The following is a 19608-nucleotide window of genomic DNA, read 5'->3' as shown; positions in this document are numbered from 1 at the left end:
CCTTTCTTTCAGGAGTGCTAGTTCTGCAAGGTTTGCAGGAGAGCTTCTGCAAAGTTTGGAAGGTAGGAGACGAGGTACTGGCAGAAGCAAAGCTGTGAGGACGGGGCCTGAGTCGTGGTTGGGTAGCTCAGTTGGTAGAGCACTTGCCCGCGAAAGGCAAAGGTCCCGAGTTCGAGTCTCGGTCCGGCACATAGTTTTAATCTGCCAGGAAGTTTCATATCAGCGCACACTCGGCTGCAGAGTGAAAATCACATTCTGGATACCTTAAGCTGTCGAACTACACACCGTGCTGGACAGCGACAACATGGTTAGCAAAGGACACTGCCTAAATTTACGCCAACGGCCAAGGCAGGTAACTGGAATGTTAACGGTCACACGACAGAAAATGCCGCTGGTGCACTTCAATTGCAAATAACCAAATACAGTTAAACTCTACCGGACGGTGGCTACACCTTCACGAATTCGAATACGCACGTTGTTGCTCGCGGGAATGTCCCAACAGCCAACAACGAGAACCAAACAGCACAATGTGAACAGTCTTGACTTGCTGGTAAGTTACAGTCAAACTCAACTTTCGTGTTCAGGGTCGGTGAGTCACGGACCTCGTAGCAATCAGAGCAACCCCACACACTCCGACACTGCGAAGATACCGCCAGCAGACCCGGCCAAACAACGCCCTGCGGAGATTTCCTCCCTGCTCCACGCCAACCGACCGACTGCTCGCACACAGCACAGCCGGAAACTATAAACACTAGGCCAAAGATAGTACAAGGTGCGAATATCGATACACACCGGTGCTGCCTCTCACGGAGAGAGCGAACAACAGCATAATTGCAATAACTGCGGGAAACCGAACACACAATAGGAACCAAGGTTTAAACGAACGCATACATGAGCCCAACACGGCTCAATTACTTTTCAGCACGCCCTCGTACACGACACTATTTTGCAAAATACCCACCAAGTCTCTGTAAAGAATTGTCTGAACATCGTAACAAACGTTCAGTTTCTCAACGATAGAAATCAGCTTGCTGGTAACGGACCCAGTCGACAACCGTTGTGTTGAACGCCCTCATAGTTGGAAAGTCTCTTTCACTCGGACGTTCTTTCAACTTTTGTAAAATACGGACATGCAGAGTGCAACATTTGGACTGTATGACCGGTGCTTCGAAACCTCCCATCAAAACCACGAGGCAAATGTTATGTTAAGCGTGCTACGCGAGTGTTACATTTGCATGCACGAGGACAACGGCTTCTCTTAATTTTCCACGTCTCTCGTTCTTTATGGCGTTGCACAGTGGTGTTAGTGTTACACAATACTAATCAGCATTAATAGTTGTGCCCTTTGCCGTAAACTCTGTGTACACAGCACCTTCACAGTCGAAGAAAAAGGTGGCGTTGATCTTCGCTGTTGGTGGGTGGCTCAACTTTGTATCTATTCCGCGGAGGCGAGAAAGTGTGTCTCCATTCTTCTGATGCTGTCTTTGTTGGAAGTGTGAAATGATGGACCTATTTCTCATCATCCGAATGATAAAGCTTAGGAAACCACTGCCTTCGACAACCTGGCGGTCAAGGAAGTGCAAAGAAGCCATAAACATTGCACCTTTCAGGAGGCAACAGTGTTCACGGAACTTAAGTGTGAGTGCAAGTTCTGATACCTGGGACGATCTCGGGCGATTAAACGAGCACAGCCTATTGTGATGAGCATCTGCTGAGCTATACCCGCGATTGTCAGTCTGCCACTGTTTCGAATCAGCTCTTCGGTTGCCTGCGTTCGATGTGGACAGCGATTCTTCCTGGTCAGCATGACTCATGTCTGTGCGGCTCTGGACAAACTGATGGCACCGTTTCAGTACAACTGGACACGACACTGCGTTTGGTGCGCATGCTGCCAGAATTTCGCGTTGAACGTGTGTGTGCAGTTTAGACGTTTTGCGCGCAAGAATCGTTCTGTCCCAAGTACTTGAGGTCTGCAGTTCGGTAGTTTAGGTTGTTGTTGTCTTCAGTGCAGAGACTGGTTTGATGCAACTCTCCATGCTCCTCTATCCTGTGCAAGCTTCTTCATCTCCAAGTGCCTACTGCAACCTACATCCTTCTGAATCTGCTTAGTGTATTCATCTCTTGGTCTTCCTCTACGATTTTTACCCTCCACGCTGCCCTCCAATACCAAATTGGTGATTCCTTGATGCCTCAGAACATGTCCTACCAACCGATCGCTTCTTCTAGTCAAGTTGTGCCCCAAATTTCTCTTCTCCCCAATTCTATTCAATACTCCTCATTAGTTATATGGTTTACCCATCTAATCTTCAGCATTCTTCTGTAGCACCACATTTCGGAAGCTTCTGTTCTCTTCTTATCTAAACTATTTATCGTCCATGTTTCACTTCCATACAGGCCTACACTCCACACAATTACTTCCAGAAACGACTTCCTGACACTTAAACCTATACTCGATGTTAACAAATTTCTCTTCTGAGGAACACTTTTCTTTCCATTGCCAGTCTACATTTTATATCTTCGACTATCATCAGTTATTTTTCTCCCCAAATAGCAAAACTCCTTTACTACTTTAAGTGTCTCATTTCCTAATCTAATTCCCTCCGCATCGCCCGATTAAATTCGACGTAGTTTAGGTACAGTGTATAAATGACGTAGTAAATCGTATAATTACCAATAGTATTGGTGCCATTGATAGGGAAAGGAACATAAATGAATGTGCGAGAGAGAAAGTGGAAGCCGACGACTTCTCTTTCTTTGTGTGCTTGTTTTGCACCAATTTAGAACCGCAGACGGTTCAGTTTTAGTCCTTCGTGTACTTCACATCCCTACAAAATATATATTCTATTTTATAAGAATATTATTGATCACTTAACCTCTGCGCGTTTATGTAACCAAAGCAGCTTTTGATGCAAGTAGAGTTTACATGCATAAACAGAAAAATGTATACAATTATTGCTGTCGTTTTGTACTCAGTAGTATGTTCTTCATCATCATCAAATGCAAGAGTTTCTTGTTATTAATCAAAACAAGCTCGCTAAAGTACTGAAGCAATGTTTGATATGATTTTGTTTTGCATTTTTAAAAATATTACTTGTTTTGACCAAATTGCGTTTTCTAGAGCTATAAGATAAACCCTTTCTCTCTCTCTCTCTCTCTCTCTTTCCCTCTCTTTTTTATGCAACATTCCTTTGTTTCAAGTTACAAAACAACAATTCGCGAATAAAACCGGAATTAAACATTGAATATTCCAATTTTGTTATAAATACTGTTTATTGTAACGTAAAAAGCACAAAGATATGTATGCAGAAGAAAAATGTTTTCTAGGTTATGCGGCCTTTTATACATCCTCACTTAGTTTCTAGACAGTTCACCGTTTACGGTTCCTGGGGGAATCTAGTAAGATACCGAACGCATACTGTCGCGTAATTCCCTTTCGACCCTTTTGACTTTCTATGCAGTCTATATGGCATAATATTTTAATTAATTTTATATTGCTTATTGTTGCGAGCACGACAGATAAAATACGATCCTCTCTATTAGCTTCTGCAGTTGAAAATATTTTAACTTTATGCAATTTGACCTATTATGTGGGGATACGCACAACACTGAAAGATTTCCTACTGTGGACTTACGATCTTTAATTTGCAAACTATTTTTATATAACACTGATCTAGCTTGTTAGATATGGAACATGGTATCGTTACTGTAACTAATTAAGGAATAAAAAATGCCCTTCTCTGCTTTCATCTCTTGAATGCACTGAAAATTACTCTTATTTCCTGTTCGGAAGTTACAGTATGTTATGTTCGCTAAACGTAAAAGCTGCAGTGGATTTTTTTTAAATATATGAACACTATTAACTGCCACGACTAACATGAGAGCGTGAAACTAAAAAAAAATGAAATTTGATTTTTATGTTACTAGCCAGAACATGTTTTGCGCAGCAGTCTTTGAACATATAAGTAAAATTTTTGTCACTCATGAATTCAAAAATGGCTGTGAGCACTATGGGACTTAACATCTGTGGTCATCAGTCCCCTAGAACTTAGAACTACTTAAACCTAACTAACCTAAGGACAGCACAAACATCCATGCCCGAGGCAGGATTCGAACCTGCGACCGTAGCAGTCGCGCGGTTCCGGACTGCGCGCCTAGAACCGCTAGACCACCGCGGCCAGCACTCATGAATTATTTACGTAACTGATAACATAATAGTAGCTGTCCATGTCCACCTGAAAATGACATAATAAAATCCACAATTTCCCTCTAAAGTCTCCAGGAAGCTGAAAGAGGTAATTTTAATGTACCGTTACCTGCCCTCTATATAGCGGGAAAACTGCTTTCATTCAATTTAATTTGAATTTGCCGCGGCAGCGGTTCCCGCGATCACTGCACGGTTCTGCGTCATGAAAAATTCCTAATATGCTGAAAACGGCTAAGAATGTGGAATGAAATCTTGGGCAAGCTAGCAATAAACTATTACAGGTAATAATTTTTACAATTTCTATATTAAAAAAATCAACATAAATTGAAAGTGCACACCTGTTACAATTATCAGTCCCCAATGGCGTCTTTCTCGATCAAAGGACAAACGAATGCTACCTAAGCATTCAAGCGAGCGTCACAGGGTCTTACAACTTTAACGGCTACAAGAAGACAGAGCGAGTAATGTATTAACATCCACTATTTTAGCCAATTTAATATGCATCTTTGTAATTATTTCTAATTAATCGTTGTCTGCTTCGATACACACATTAGCCGACCACAGACGTTATTTGTGAAATATAGACGGCTCTGAGCACTATGAGACTCAACAGCTATGGTCATCAGTCCCCTAGAACCTAGAACTACTTAAACCTAACTAACCTAAGGACATCACACAACACCCAGTCATCACGAGGCAGAGAAAATCCCTGACCCCGCCGGGAATCGAACCTGTGAAATATAGATAGGTAAATATTGCACAAACATAAAAATGAAAAATTGTTATTTCCTTTTATACATAATCTACAGTCTTTCATACAGTAATGAAATAATAATAATAATACAGATCAATGTTTATTATTTTTTTATATATTATAACGATTTTGTAAATCTCTTTCCAGGAGACGTCGCAATACACAGAAAATGGATCGAAATGAGGTAACACCCGATAGGTATGCTACACATCTGACGTGTAGACAATGCGCAACGACCTTAACTGACGAAGACTATTACGAAAACTACCGCAAACTACGGTAATTTATGATAGTGTACGGTAGCGTGCGGTAGTTTTACAAGTCTGTCTGGGGTACATTCGCACTTGCTGCGCCATTTCACCGGCACACTTGGACGGACCTGTTGTTCTTACCGCAGCAGAGGTGTCTGCAGGAAGTCTGGAACGTGTTCTCTGTTCTGACAGAGCGCCACCCTTGTTGCGCAAGGGTTTTAGCGTTCGGCGACGTGAGTAGCCTGCTTTGTGAACTCTCTGACAAGGGGAGGCCACAACGTTTGGAACGCGGATTTACTGCAAACTTCGTACAATCGTAGTCCTCAATGAGGACAACAAAATGTGCAAGCAGTAGCGCGTACTTCTCAAGCGTTTTTGAGAAAATCGCAAGATAATTTCGGTCGTCGAATATATACAGCTGTGCGTGGCCATTTTAACCATGAAGCGGCTGCACCTGCCCGGTACCGGCACGGTAGCTCAGCGTGTTCGGTCAGAGGGTTAGCTGCCCTCTGTAACAAAAAAACTGAGTTAATCGATCAACAACGAACTTATACGGGTGTCTTACGACGTCTGCCCCGAGTAGATGCAACGAACGAAAGCGAACAAAATGAGATTAAAAAAAAAAAAGCGTGTTCGGTTAGAGCGTTAGCTTCCCTTTATAATTAAAAAACTGAGCGAACTTATGAACGAACAAACTGAACGGGTGTCATCGGACGTCCGCCCTGAACAAATTCAGCGAACAATATAGAACAAAACGTAATTTTTTTTTAAAAAAAAAAAGTGTTTGGCGTTCAAGCCGCTGGATCGCTGGATCGAGTTCCGTTCGTCAGTTTTTTATTTTTATTTTCAACACAGTCATTTTCTTTATTATTTATATTACAATTGATATATTGGGGAAAATATGTGTAATCGGATGAAATTTTTTAAAATGTACAATGTTATTCGGCAGTCTACTAATTTTTATTTTCACAAATAATGTAATATTCATAACTATCGATTAGTAAACGACCAAATGCATAAAGTCATACTGAAAATGTATGCTTGTCCGTGATTTGAGAAATGCCTGGAAGGAGCCCGAAACGACTTGTTACCTCCAAGTTTTGACCGGCACAGACGGCTTTCGAAAGATGTACAATCAATCGTCGCTTTCGACGTTACGAGTACAAGTTGCAGGATGGTATTTTTCGTAAAAACATGGAAAACATAAAGTTAAACGGCACCAGCTGCACTGAATAAGTGCTATGTTTCCGCATACGCAAGGTCTTTTGACTTTTCCTGTGGAAAAACAACCTCTCTTTCAGACGATACTTTGGAAGCAAGCCATGCATAACGCAGTATTTCCTTAAAAATCGGCGCTGATAATTGGTTATGCTGTATCGAGTGTATTTTAATAGCGTCTTCCGAGAAGCAATTTCTCGTTCTCTTTCGATTAAATACGAACAGTTTTGAAGACACGGACAAGCATACATTTTTAGTATCACTTTATGTGTTTGGTCGTTTACTAGTCGAGAGTTATGAATATTATATTATTTGTGATAGTAAAAATTAGTAGACTGCCAAATAACATTGTAAATTTAATAAAAGTTCATGCGATTACACGTATTTTTCGCATTATACCAATTGTAATATAAATAGTAAAGAAAATGACTGTGTTGAAAATAAAAAAGAAACCTGGTGAACGGAATCCGATCCAGCGATCCAGCGGCTTGAGCGCCAAACACTTTTTTTTTTTTAATTCGTTTTGTTCTATATTGTTCGCTGAATTTGTTCAGGTTGGACGTCCGATGACACCTGTTCAGTTTGTTCGTTCATACGTTCGCTCATTTTCTTAATTAAAGTGAAACTAACGCTCTAACCGAACACGCTGAGCTACCGTGCCGGTACCGGGCAGGTGCAGCCGCTTCATAGTTAAAATGGCCACGCACAGCTGTATATTCGACGACCGAAATTAAATTATCTTGCGATTTTCTCAGTAACGCTTGAGAAGTACGCGCTACTGCTGACACATTTTGTTGTCCTCATGGAGTATTACGAGTGTACGAAGTTTACAGAAAATCTGCGCTCCAAACGTCGTGGCCTCCCCTTGTGAGTAACAAGCGACGTGGGCACTTCCAAACAAACTCTTGACCGGCAGGCCCTTAATTTGACAGCGCTGGGGTTCCGACAGCCTGCGGCGCGGGTGGCGGCCATGGCGAACCGCGCGTGCAGGAGGCTGCGGGGGCGGCAGCGGCAGCGGTAGCGGCGCCCCCGCGTGACGGATGGAGGCGGCCGGATGAAGACGCGACAATGGCCGGCGGCGGCGACACTGCGTGCGCGTCGCGACGCCGTGATTAATCGGAGCCATTAGCGCGCTAATGAACGTCGCCTGCTCGCCGCTTGTCTCGGCCAGGTGCGACGAGTGCATTAAGGCGGCACTCCTCCATTAACGCCGTGGCGCCGCCGCCGCCCCGGATTTATTTACCCGCGCGGCCACTGTGCGCGCCCTCTCGTGATTCCCTGGCGTTTGTCGCCGGCTGATGACGTCGTTACGGCCGCCCGCTGCGTGCGCCGGCCGGGCTGTGCGCTGTGTGGGAGGCACACCGCCTACCTCCACTGTGTCATCGCGACACTGGCACCCACGCACCCGCTAAGCTGCGTTCTGCTAGCTGCGGGAGTTTTCCTCAAGGTGCTGCGTAAGATGCGTGCGAGACCGCACTCAATACAGATATGCCACACCGTATCGCTATAGTGCGGGCAACGCAGTGCTGCTACGTGGTCTACCTGCGGGAAACGCTTGCGTGCATCGGGAGGGTTGTTGATAGGTGCCATTTGAGTATTAATCGATTGTACAGTAATGTCATATCTTTGCTCTCGAGCTGCTACCTGTGAGCGAGCAGCGATGTTGTAAGTGTCCAAGGAATAGAAAAGCAACTGGAATCACTCAACAGAGGAAAGTACACTGGACCTGACGGGATACCAATTCGATTCTACACAGAGTACGCGCAAGAACTTGCCCCCCTTCTAACAGCCGTTTACCGTAAGTCTCTAGAGGAACGGAACGTTCCAAATGATTGGAAAAGAGCACAGGTAGTCCCAGTCTTCAAGAAGGATCGTCGAGCAGATGCGCAAAACTATAGACCTATATCTCTGACGTCGATCTGTTGTAGAATTTTAGAACATGTTTTTTGCTCGAGTATCATGTCGTTTTTGGAAACCCAGAATCTACTATGTAGGCCGGCCGAAGTGGCCGAGCGGTTAAAGGCGCTGCAGTCTGGAACCGCAACTCCGCTACGGTCGCAGGTTCGAGTCCTGCCTCGGGCATGGATGTTTGTGATGTCCTTAGGTTAGTTAGGTTTAACTAGTTCTAAGTTCTAGGGGAATAATGACCTCAGCAGTTGAGTGCCATAGTGCTCAGAGCCATTTGAACCATTTCTTTTCTACTATGTAGGAATCAACATGGATTCCCGAAACAGCGATCGTGTGAGACCCAACTCGCTTTATTTGTTCATGAGACCCAGAAAATATTAGATACTGGCTCCCAGGTAGAAGCTATTTTTCTTGACTTCCTGAAGGCGTTCGATACAGTTCCGCACTGTCGCCTGATGAACAAAGTAAGAGCCTACGGAATATCAGACCAGCTGTGTGCCTGGATTGAAGAGTTTTTAGCAAACAGAATACAGCATGTTGTTATCAATGGAGAGACGTCTACAGACGTTAAAGTAACCTCTGGCGTGCCACAGGGGAGTGTTATGGGACAATTGATTTTCACAATATATATAAATGACCTAGTAGATAGTGTCGGAAGTCCCATGCGGCTTTTCGCGGAAGATGCTGTAGTATACAGAGAAGTTGCAGCATTAGAAAATTGTAGCGAAATGCAGGAAGATCTGCAGCGGATAGGCACTTGGTGCAGGGAGTGGCAACTGACCCTTAACATAGACAAATGTAATGTATTGCGAATACATAGAAAGAAGGATCCTTTATTGTATGATTATATGATAGCGGAACAAACACTGGTAGCAGTTACTTCTGTAAGGTATCTGGGAGTATGCGTGCGGAACGATTTGAAGTGGAACGATCATATAAAATTAATTGTTGGTAAGGCGGGTACCAGGTTGAGATTCATTGGGAGAGTCCTTAGAAAATGTAGTCCATCAACAAAGGAGGTGGCTTACAAAACACTCGTTCGACCTATACTTGAGTATTGCTCATCAGTGTGGGATCCGTACCAGATCGGGTTGACGGAGGAGATAGAGAAGATCCAAAGAAGAGCGGCGCGTTTCGTCACAGGGTTATTTGGTAACCGTGATAGCGTTACGGAGATGTTTAACAAACTCAAGTGGCAGACTCTGCAAGAGAGGCGCTCTGCATCGCGGTGTAGCTTGCTCGCCAGGTTTCGAGAGGGTGCGTTTCTGGATGAGGTATCGAATATATTGCTTCCCCCTACTTATACCTCCCGAGGAGATCACGAATGTAAAATTAGAGAGATTAGAGCGCGCACGGAGGCTTTCAGACAGTCGTTCTTCCCGCGAACCATACGCGACTGGAACAGGAAAGGGAGGTAATGACAGTGGCACGTAAAGTGCCCTCCGCCACACACCGTTGGGTGGCTTGCGGAGTATAAATGTAGATGTAGATGTAGATGTAAGCTGTATCACAGGTTTACCTTATCTCTGGCCGCTGTGCCCGAGCGGTCCTAGGCGCTTCAGCCTGGAACCGCGCTGCTGCTACGATCGCAGGTTCGAATCCTGCCTCGGGCATGCATGTGTGTGATGTCGTTAGGTTAGTTTAGGTCTAACTAGTTCTAAGTCTAGGGGACTGATGACCTCAGATGTTAGGTTCCATAGTGCTCAGAGCCATTTGAATCATTTGGTTACCTTATCATCTCTGGTGTGCGGGTAGGCGCGTTAGCAGTTAGTGGTCAGCTGTGTTGAAGTGAGGAAGCGGGTAGTGTTACAGGCCCTTAGCTGTTTTCTATCTATATAAACGATTTGGGAGACAATCTGAGCAGCCGTCTTACGTTGTTTGCAGATGACGCGTCGTATACCGACTAGTAAAGTCATCAGAAGATCAAAACAAATTGCAAAACGCTTAAGAAAAGATATCTGTATCGTCCAAAAATTGACCCTAAATAACGAAAAGTGTGAGGTCATCCACGTGCTTGCTAAAAGGAATCTGTTAAACTTCGGTTACACGATAAATCACTCAAATCTAAAGGCCGTAAATTCAACTAAATACCTAAGGATTACAATTACGAACAACTTAAACTGGAGGGAACACTTAGAAAATGTTGTGGGGAAGGCTAACCGAATACTGCGTTTTATTGGCAGGACACTTAGAAAATGTAACAGATCTACTAAAGAGACTGCCTACACTACACTTGTCCGTCCTCTTTTAGAATACTGCTGCGCGGTGTGGAATCCTTACCAGATAGGACTGACGGCGTACATCGAGAAAGTTCAAAGAAGGGCAGCACGTTTTGTATTATCGCGATACAGGGGAGAGAGAATCGCTGAAATGATACAGGATTTGGAGTGAACATCATTAAAACAAAGGCGTTTTTCGTTGTGGCGGAATCTCTTCACGAAATAGCAATCACAAACTTTCTCCTACGAATGCGAAAATATTTTGTTGACACCGACTTACATAGGGAGAAACGATCACCACGATAAAATAAGGGAAATCAGAGCTCGTACGGAAAGATATAGGTGTTCATTCTTTCCGCGCGCTATAAGAGATTGGAATAATAGAGAATTGTGAAAGTGGTTCGATGAACCCTCTGCAAGGCACATTATGTGATTTCCAGAGTATCCATGTAGATGTAGATGTTATGTTCCAAATTTTAATTAAGATGATTATGTAATGGTAACTGATCTGAGAAGGAGAAAGTGTAATGGAATCTTTTATTTACGTGAAGAGGAATTACAAAGAAATTTTTTGGAGTCACTCTTTTACTACTGCAGCGCCATTTTTCACCTACTTTTCTCTTACAATTTAATTCATCCTGGTTTTTCTCAGAAGTAGAAAAGGAACCAAGTGTGTTCCGAAAATGCTTCGATTTGCAACTAATAGATCTCATTGCATCACATGAGTGTCTCTGTGCAGATATAGGAATGTGCAACGTTAGCATAGCGGCGCGAAAGACACAAAAGTACTGCTACGCGATATCCAGATTTACGCAGAAGAGAGGTAAGGACTAAATATTTTGATGTTTTTTTATATTCAATCAGGGCCAACTTAAGTCATTCAGAGACAGGTAGATTTCTCTCTTTTGTGTATCAGTTTTAGTTCTGGGATCTGGGTTCACTTTTGCAAAACTAATTATCGTAGGTTTTATGTCAAAGTTCATTATTCAAGCAATTTATACTGTTCAAAATTCTTGCAGTCAGGTTATTCACTTTACCAGTAATAAAGGCTTGCCTTCTCATTACAGTTCTATGTACTGTTAAAATTCACTGTTATTTCTGCACAGCTCCTACTATTCAAATCAGAGAACGTCAGCCACAGTTTTCTTATTTGAAGAGAATGTTCAGTGTGTCCCGCAAGTCGCAGCGACTTCCTTGGATGGAGCAGCAGGGGGGGGGGGGGGGGGGGGGAGGGAGTCGAAATGAGCAGCAACAACTACTATATACTAGGCGACACAGTTGCGCTATTTGTTTTGCGCGAACGCACGGGTGACAACAGAGAACTTAGAACCTCGGATCTAATTATTGAAGTAACTAAGATGTGTCCTCGGAGTCATGTTGATAATTTGTGCAACCTTCTGGTCGTTGGAGGACGTAACAGCAAAGTAATAGATTAAAATGTCACGTATAACGCGGAATTTTTAGGAAACCAAAATCCGAAATGTAGTAAGCGACAAACTTTTTTCCTTTATTTTTTGTGGGGGCCAAAGTGAGAAAACGTTTCGGAAAAGTTTGAATTTATTTTTACAGTTTCTTGGCAGTCTTTGGGTGCTGAATTTTCCCCTGGACGAGAGCAGCAGTATGTGATGCACTGGCGCGACGTAAGTTGAAGTGCTCTGCGAGGAACACTTTGCAAAGCAAAACAAGCAGCGCAGTCCATTAAATTTCGGGCATGCAGCCGCGCAGATAAAATTTTTTCCACTGATATTTCGGCCGCGCGTCGTCCGGCCCTCTTCAGAGTAAGTCGCAAGACTTGCGACTTACTCTGAAGATGGCCGGACGATATGCGGCTGAAACATCTGTGGAAGAAATTTTATTTGCGCGGCTGCATGCCCGAAATTTAATGGACTATTCATTACGCCGCGAAAAGTTGAAAATTCACATGCAGCGCAGTGATCGAATGGAGAGTTGTTAATTTTAGCACTGCAAAAATACACGGCAAGTTAAGGAAGAGGAGGAAGACTGTGTATTATTGGGAAGGGTGATCAGGAAACGCGAAGGATTCGCACAAAATGTTCTGACATCGTGAAGAAGAAGGAGAGTGCAACGTTTCAGCAACAAAACAGTTGCTCGACGTTGTGGAGGAACGCCAGTTCCCACTGCCTCATACCACAGACGTATCAGAAACTAATAAGCTGCCCGAGGACAACGTGATACCCTCGGTAGGTGTCGGCGGTTACGCCGAGAGCTGAGCGATTCACTGCGAGGAGCGGATTCACCGATTATTTCAAGGGGCCGAATTGTAATCCTCGTTCACGATACTGATCGCAATAACAATAACAGCGTCCAACTCATTATAACTGTGCTCAGACGCTGGCAGAGCATTTTGTACAAAGTACTGCCACTGCAAATCAGGATCCAGCGTTTCGTCGCTACCGTGCGACTGTCGAAAGAGCGACCTTGGACTTTCGGTCGAACAGTTCTGAGGCCTACAATTCCCCTTTCTCCATGTGGGAACTTGAATCGGCCCTTACTGAGACTTCTGACACTGCACCAGGTTACGACCGCATCCGGTACTCCATGCTTCGACATCTGCTAGCGGCGTCAAAGGAAATCCTCCTCGAATGTTTTAATCTCATATGGCAGACAGGAGTGTTCCCCACCTCGTGGAGGGAGGCAATTCTCATCCCTCTCCTCAAACCAGGAAAGGACCGCACATGTCCCGGTAGTTATCGTAGTATCGCCTTGACAAGCTGTGTCGGAAAGACCCTGGAACGGATGGTTAACCGGCGTCTGGTCTGGCTGTTAGAGACCAGACAGCTCCTTAGCCGCTTTCAGTGTGGATTCCGAAAATTTCGGTCCACGGTCGACAACCTGACCCTCGTAGAGGCGGCTATTCAGCAGGCTTTTGTCTGTCAGCATCACTGTATCGGTATCTTCTTTGATATCAGTAAGGCATATGATACTACTTGGAGACACTGTATTCTTGCACAAATGCATCAATGGGGCTTTCGTGGCCGCCTCCCGATTTTAATTCGGTCTTTCCTGTCTCAGCGGTTTTTTCGGACCCGCGTTGGTAACACACTGTCTGATCGCTTTGAGCAAGAGAACGGTGTCCCCCAAGGCAGTGTTTTAAGCGTTACCCTCTTTGCCATAGCCATCAACAGTATAACGTCTACAGTGAGGAGTCCAGTACAGTGCTCCTTATTTGTGGACGACTTTGCTGTTTTCTGTTCTTCCTCCAGTGTTGCAACCGTGAGCCGTCAGTTGCAGCTAACAGTGCGGCGGTTAGAGGAGAGGCTGCAAAGACGGGTTTTCGGTTTTCTGTCGATAAGTGTGTTTGTGTTCGTTTTAATCGTTCTCGTCATCTTTTTACTTTGCCTGCCTTGCATATGGGGGATACTGTCCTACATTTTAGAGACACAGTGCGGTTTCTGGGCCTAATTTTTGACTCCAGGTTGTCATGGCTGCCACACCTACGTGACTTGAAAGCCAGAACGCTGAAGGCACTGAACATCCTCAAGTGCCTCAGCCACAGGTCTTGGGGCGCGGACAGGGCGTGTCTCCTACAGTTTTATGGAGCTTTTGTGCGTTCACGGCTGAACTATGGGTGCACAGTATATGGGTCAGCGAGGCCATCTTATTTGCGGATCCTTGATGCTGTTCACCATGCTGGGATCCGACTGGCCACGGGTGCTTATCGGACCATTCCCGTACCCAGCCTCTGTGCTAAGGCTGGCGAACCGCCACTTACCATCCGGCGGCAGCTCCTGCTGGTGCGCCAGGCTTGTAAGTTTCTTGCAGCTCCCATATCGCCTGCTCACCATCTTGTTGCCCATCCACCTCTGGACCGCCTTTTTTCCCGCCGTCCCCGGGCTACGTTGCCGTTTGGGATCCGTGTGCAACGTGTACTAGAGTCCCTCGGTGTGGAGTCTGTACAACCCCAAATCCAAGGTTTTAACCGCCTGCCACCCTGGTTACTGAAGAGGCCCGGAGTGATTTTAGATTTATTGCAGTACAAGAGAGACTGCACTCCTGCCACCGTTTTTAATGCAGCATTTTCTGCCATTTTATCTGAGCACCACGACTATGTAGCTGTTTTTGCGGATGGGTCGAAACAAGGGGATTCTGTTGATTGATCAGTTGTTTTTCCATATCGTGTCCTCAAGGTCCGACTGCCTCAGACTTTTACTGTCTTTGATGCAGAATTGTTTGCGATCTTGCGGGCACTGGAGCACATGAGACATTCTTCCTCTCCTAAATTTCTTGTCTGTTCCGATTCACTCAGTGCCCTTCACTCATTGCAACGTTTGTATCCGGCAGACAAAATTGTCCAGACCATCCAGGATGCCCTCCTCCGACTACAGCGACTGGGGAAGGTTGTAGCTTTCTGCTGGGTTTCGGAGCATATTGGCATTGCTGGGAATGAAAGGGCAGAACTCGCAGCCAAGGAGGCGTGTCTCGCCCCACAAGTATCTCAGTGTGCTATCCCCTTGCACGCACTCACCTCGCTGTTGAGTTCACGGGTCATGCGTCGGTGGGAGGATGAGTGGCTGGAAGTGACTGACAATAAGCTCCGTATAGTCAAGCCCACAACGCGTGTGTGGTGTACTTCCTTTCAGCCCCATCGACGGGACGAGGTTCTCCTCACTCGGCTTCGAATAGGCCACAGCCCTATGACGCACGGCTTCCTGCTCCGGCGAGAGGACGCTCCAATTTGTGGTGCTTGCGGCGTCCAGGTCACTGTGCGTCACGTTTTATTGGATTGCGTTTTATTTTCTGACCAGCGGGTCGCGGCTGACTTGCCAGCGGACCTGCCATCTCTTTTAGGCAACACTCGGACGAATGTGGTTAAAGTTTTAAAGTTCTGTGCCCTGTCAAATATTTTTACAAAGATTTTAGGGAGAGGATTTTAATTTGCTCACTGTGTGACAAGCTCGCCATATTTTTTGTAAGTGGCCAGCCAATAACAATTTCCTGTGACATTCTTGTTGCTATGTATCCCCTTTCCTTAGGTTTTACTTTCTTATGTAGCATTTTCCTTCTTTTCCTGCTTTCTTTGAGTGTGTGATTTAGTTTTGTTAGGTGTGTCCACATTCGTTCCTTTTAATGTTTGTCAGGGCGCTGATGACCTCGATGTTGAGCGCCCATAAGCCTCAACACACCACCACCACCACCATTAAAGGTTCAGTACACATTTAAAATATATTACGTTGGACATAATCAACGACACTTCTTCTTACACGTTTAATTTATTTTTTGCCGATTTCTCCCCAAATTAACTCCTTTCGCATTCAGTTTTTCAACACGGACTCATCTGTGCTCCACAAAGTTATCTGTTCTGATACCAACTCGATAAGTTGCTCATCCTCTGAAGCAGAGAAGAGGTCTGTCGACAATTCTGGCGAATCTTTGTTGCTCCATTATGGACAGGGGAGATCAGCCGGTTAGGTAATTATCAATATCAATAAAATTCTCCAGCAGCCGTGTAACTTCTAAGTCTTCGAAAGAAGTACTTGTGTGACGGTTTGAATTCACGAATTCCAGGGATATATGGCGCTGTGTGGCATTGTCGATTATTTTGAGAGAAGCATATGGGGCATGAAGATGTTATAATGGAAATCCGAAACTGGTTGTCGTAAAAATGAAATAAAATAACATCTTAGTCACTCGGTTTTCAAGCCGCGTCAATTCGAATAAAATCCTCGAGCTTTCGATGACCATCTCCGCCATCGTCTTCAGGAGTTCACTGACTGCCTGGGCTACTACCGTTTCTCGCTAAGCACGTTTTGTATTATCGCGAAATAGGGGAGAGAGTGTCACTGAGATGATACAACATTTCGAGTGGACACCATTAAAACAAAGGCGTTTTTCGTTGCTGCGTTATCTTCTCAGGAAATTTCAATCACCATATTTCTCTTGCGAATGTAAAAATATTTTATTGACGCCGACCTACACAGAGAGGCGATCATCATAATACAACAAGGGAAATCAGAGTTTGCACGGAAATATATGGGTTTTCGTTTCTTCCGCGCGCTCCTAGAGAAATCTTGTGAAGGTGGTCCAGTGAATCCTCTGCCAGGCACTTAAGTGTGATTTGCAGAGTATCCCTGTAGATACAGATGTAAATATAGTTCAAAAGATATGGTGTGATAAATATTAAGTCACTCAAAAAACCAATTTTTATTAAAAGCTTAAATATTTCTGTATTTCAAGAGCACAAAATTTTCATTGAATTAAAAAATGTGTCAGAAGATAGTTCTCGTATCACTCTATCACGTGCACTTGTCAATTAAAAAAAAAAAACCACCACTTCCATTTTTTTACGCTCTGACGCTCACTGCCCTGCGCCTAGGAAAACGCGCAGCGTCTTGTGGCCGACATCGGATGCGGTCTATGATCCTTGAGCTAATGATGTTTGATGTTTGACATCACATCCATGCATACAGAGAGAGAACAGAGCACGGAAAATATGTATTTTATGCAGCTCAGCGCGATTCAAAGCCCTTGTCATTGGAAGCAATATCTTCTAGGTTCAACATTGTTGAGGCTTTTCGTGGCCACTCTTTTACATCTTCTGTCTATTCGGCAGACGTTTGTTTGACGATTTTCCTGACGTTCACCCAGCACGAGTAACTGACAATGTCAGTCGTTCATGCCTTGCAACGTTGGTGGATAAACGTGCTGCCACACGCTATGGACTTTTGCTAAGCGGGAGAAACCAGCAGTTTACGAAACTTTCGTCTTGCCCACGACTGCCGTGTGTGCAATGTCGCCCGATCGGGATTAAATATTAGAAACCGTCGTATAAAAATGACGAAAAAGGAAACGCTCCCTTTGATTCGATCCGTCTACACATAGACGTGCCGTGCATTGTGCGAACATAAAATCATTATTCTCTTTAAAACGGCGGCTATCAAACTTCCTCATAACTCTTTTCGGGCAAATAATTTCAGGAAGTGGGAAAACGTGTGATATGACGTCGAAATATTCGTGAGCAATAACCCACATTAAATACACAACGTAGCATTGAATACAAATGAAATTACAAACCGATATTTCTAACAAGATCACCGGAGAAATAGTTAAGTCACCCCAGGGCGCACCCACAGATGAATCGCTAGGCCTTTACAGATGGCGTAGCGATTGAGTCACTTGCTCAATCGCGCACTGCCTGCACGTGAGCATAAGGCAGAAGTGATCTACATCTACATCGACTTGATTACTCTGCTATTCACAATAAAGTGCCTGGCAGAGGGTTCAATGAACCACCTTCATGCTGTCTCTCTACCGTTCCACTCTCGAACGGCACGCGGGAAAAACGAGCACTTGAATTTTTCTGTGCTAGCCCTGACTTCTCTTATTTTATCGTGATGATCATTCTCCCTATGTAGGTGGGTGCCAAAAGAATGTTTTCGCAATCGGAGGAGACAACTGGCGATTGAAATTTCATGAGAAGATCCTGTCGCAACGAAAATCGCCTTTGTTTCAATGGTTGCCACTCCAATTCAGGTAACATGTCTGTGACACTATCTCCCCTGTTTCGCAATAATACAAAACGAGCTGCCCTTCTTTGTACTTTTTCGATGTCATCCGTCAGTCCCACCTGATGCGGATCCCACACCGCACTGCAATACTCCAGAATAGGGCGGACAAGTGTGGAGTAAGCAGTCTCTCTAGTAGACCTATTGTACCTTCTAAGTGTTATGCCAATGAATCGCAGTCTTTGGTTTGCTCTACCCACAATATTATCTATGTGATCGTTCCAATTTAGGTTATTTGTAATTGTAATCTCTAAGTATTTAGTTGAATTTACAGCCTTCAGATTTATGTGACTTATCGCGTAATCAAAATTTAGCGGATTTCTTTTAGTACTCATGTGAATAACTTCACACTTTTCTTTATTCAGGGTCAATTGCCACTTTTCGCACCATACAGATGTCTTATCTAAATAATTTTGCAATTCGTTTTGATCATCTGATGACTTTACAAGACGGTAAATGACAGCACCATCTCCAAACAATGTAATAGGGCTACTCTGATTGTCTCCTATGTCATTGATATAGATCGGGAACAACAGAGAATCTATAACACTTCCTTGGGGAACGCCGGATGTTACTTCTGTTTTACTCGATGACTTTCCGTCTATTACTACGAAAGGTGACCTTTCCGACAGGAAATTACGAATCCAGTCGCACAACTGAGGCGATACTCCGTAGGCATGCAGTTTGGTTAGAAGACCTTGTGAGGAACGGTGTCGAAAGCCTTCTGGAAATCTAAAAATATGAAATCAATTTGACATCCCTTGTCGATAGCACTTATTACTTCATGAGTATAAAGAGCTAGTTGTGTTTCACAAGAACGATTTCTGAATCCGTGCTGACTATATGTCAATAAATCGTTTTCTTCGAGGTACTCCATAATGTTCGAATACAGTATATGTTCTAAAACCCTACTGCAAATCGACGTTAGTGATATAGGCCTGTAATTCAGCGGATTACTCCTACATCCCTGTTTGGGTATTGGTGTGAGTTGAGCAATTTTCCAGTCTTTAGGTGCGGATCTTTCTGTGAGCGACTGGTTGTATATATTTGCTATTTTGTCAGCATACTCTGAGAGGAACCTGACTGGCATACAACCTGGACCGGAGGCCTTGCCTTTATTAAGTGATTTAAGCTGCTTTGTTGCACCGAGGATATCTACTTCTATGTATCTCACCTTGGCAGTTGTTCTTGATTGGAATTCAGGAATATTTACTTCGTCTTCTTTGGTGAAGGAGTTTCGGAAAACCGTGTTTAATAACTCTGCTTTAGTGACACTGTCATCAGTGACTTCACCGTTGTTATCGCGCAGTGAAGGTATTGATTGCGCCGGCCGCGGTGGTCTCGCGGTTCTAGGCGCGCAGTCCGGAACCGTGCGACTGCTACGGTCGCAGGTTCGAATCCTGCCTCGGGCATGGATGTGTGTGATGTCCTTAGGTTAGTTAGGTTTAAGTAGTTCTAAGTTCTAGGGGACTTATGACCACAGCAGTTGAGTCCCATAGTGCTCAGAGCCATTTGAACCATTTGATTTGGT

General features: G+C 44.4%; 1 non-coding gene across 1 annotated transcript; it reads left to right on the top strand.

The window, feature by feature from the left end:
* The first annotated feature begins 116 nt into the window (after nucleotides 1-116).
* Trnas-cga (transfer RNA serine (anticodon CGA)) lies at nucleotides 117-191 on the top strand. The gene has a single exon. It is a non-coding gene; the product is annotated as a tRNA-Ser (tRNA).
* Nucleotides 192-19608: the final 19417 nt, after the last annotated feature.

The sequence above is a fragment of the Schistocerca serialis genome, chromosome 1, assembly GCF_023864345.2.
Source record: "Schistocerca serialis cubense isolate TAMUIC-IGC-003099 chromosome 1, iqSchSeri2.2, whole genome shotgun sequence".
Classification (NCBI taxonomy): Eukaryota; Metazoa; Arthropoda; class Insecta; order Orthoptera; family Acrididae; genus Schistocerca; species Schistocerca serialis.
This window is presented reverse-complemented; position numbering and strand designations above follow the sequence as displayed.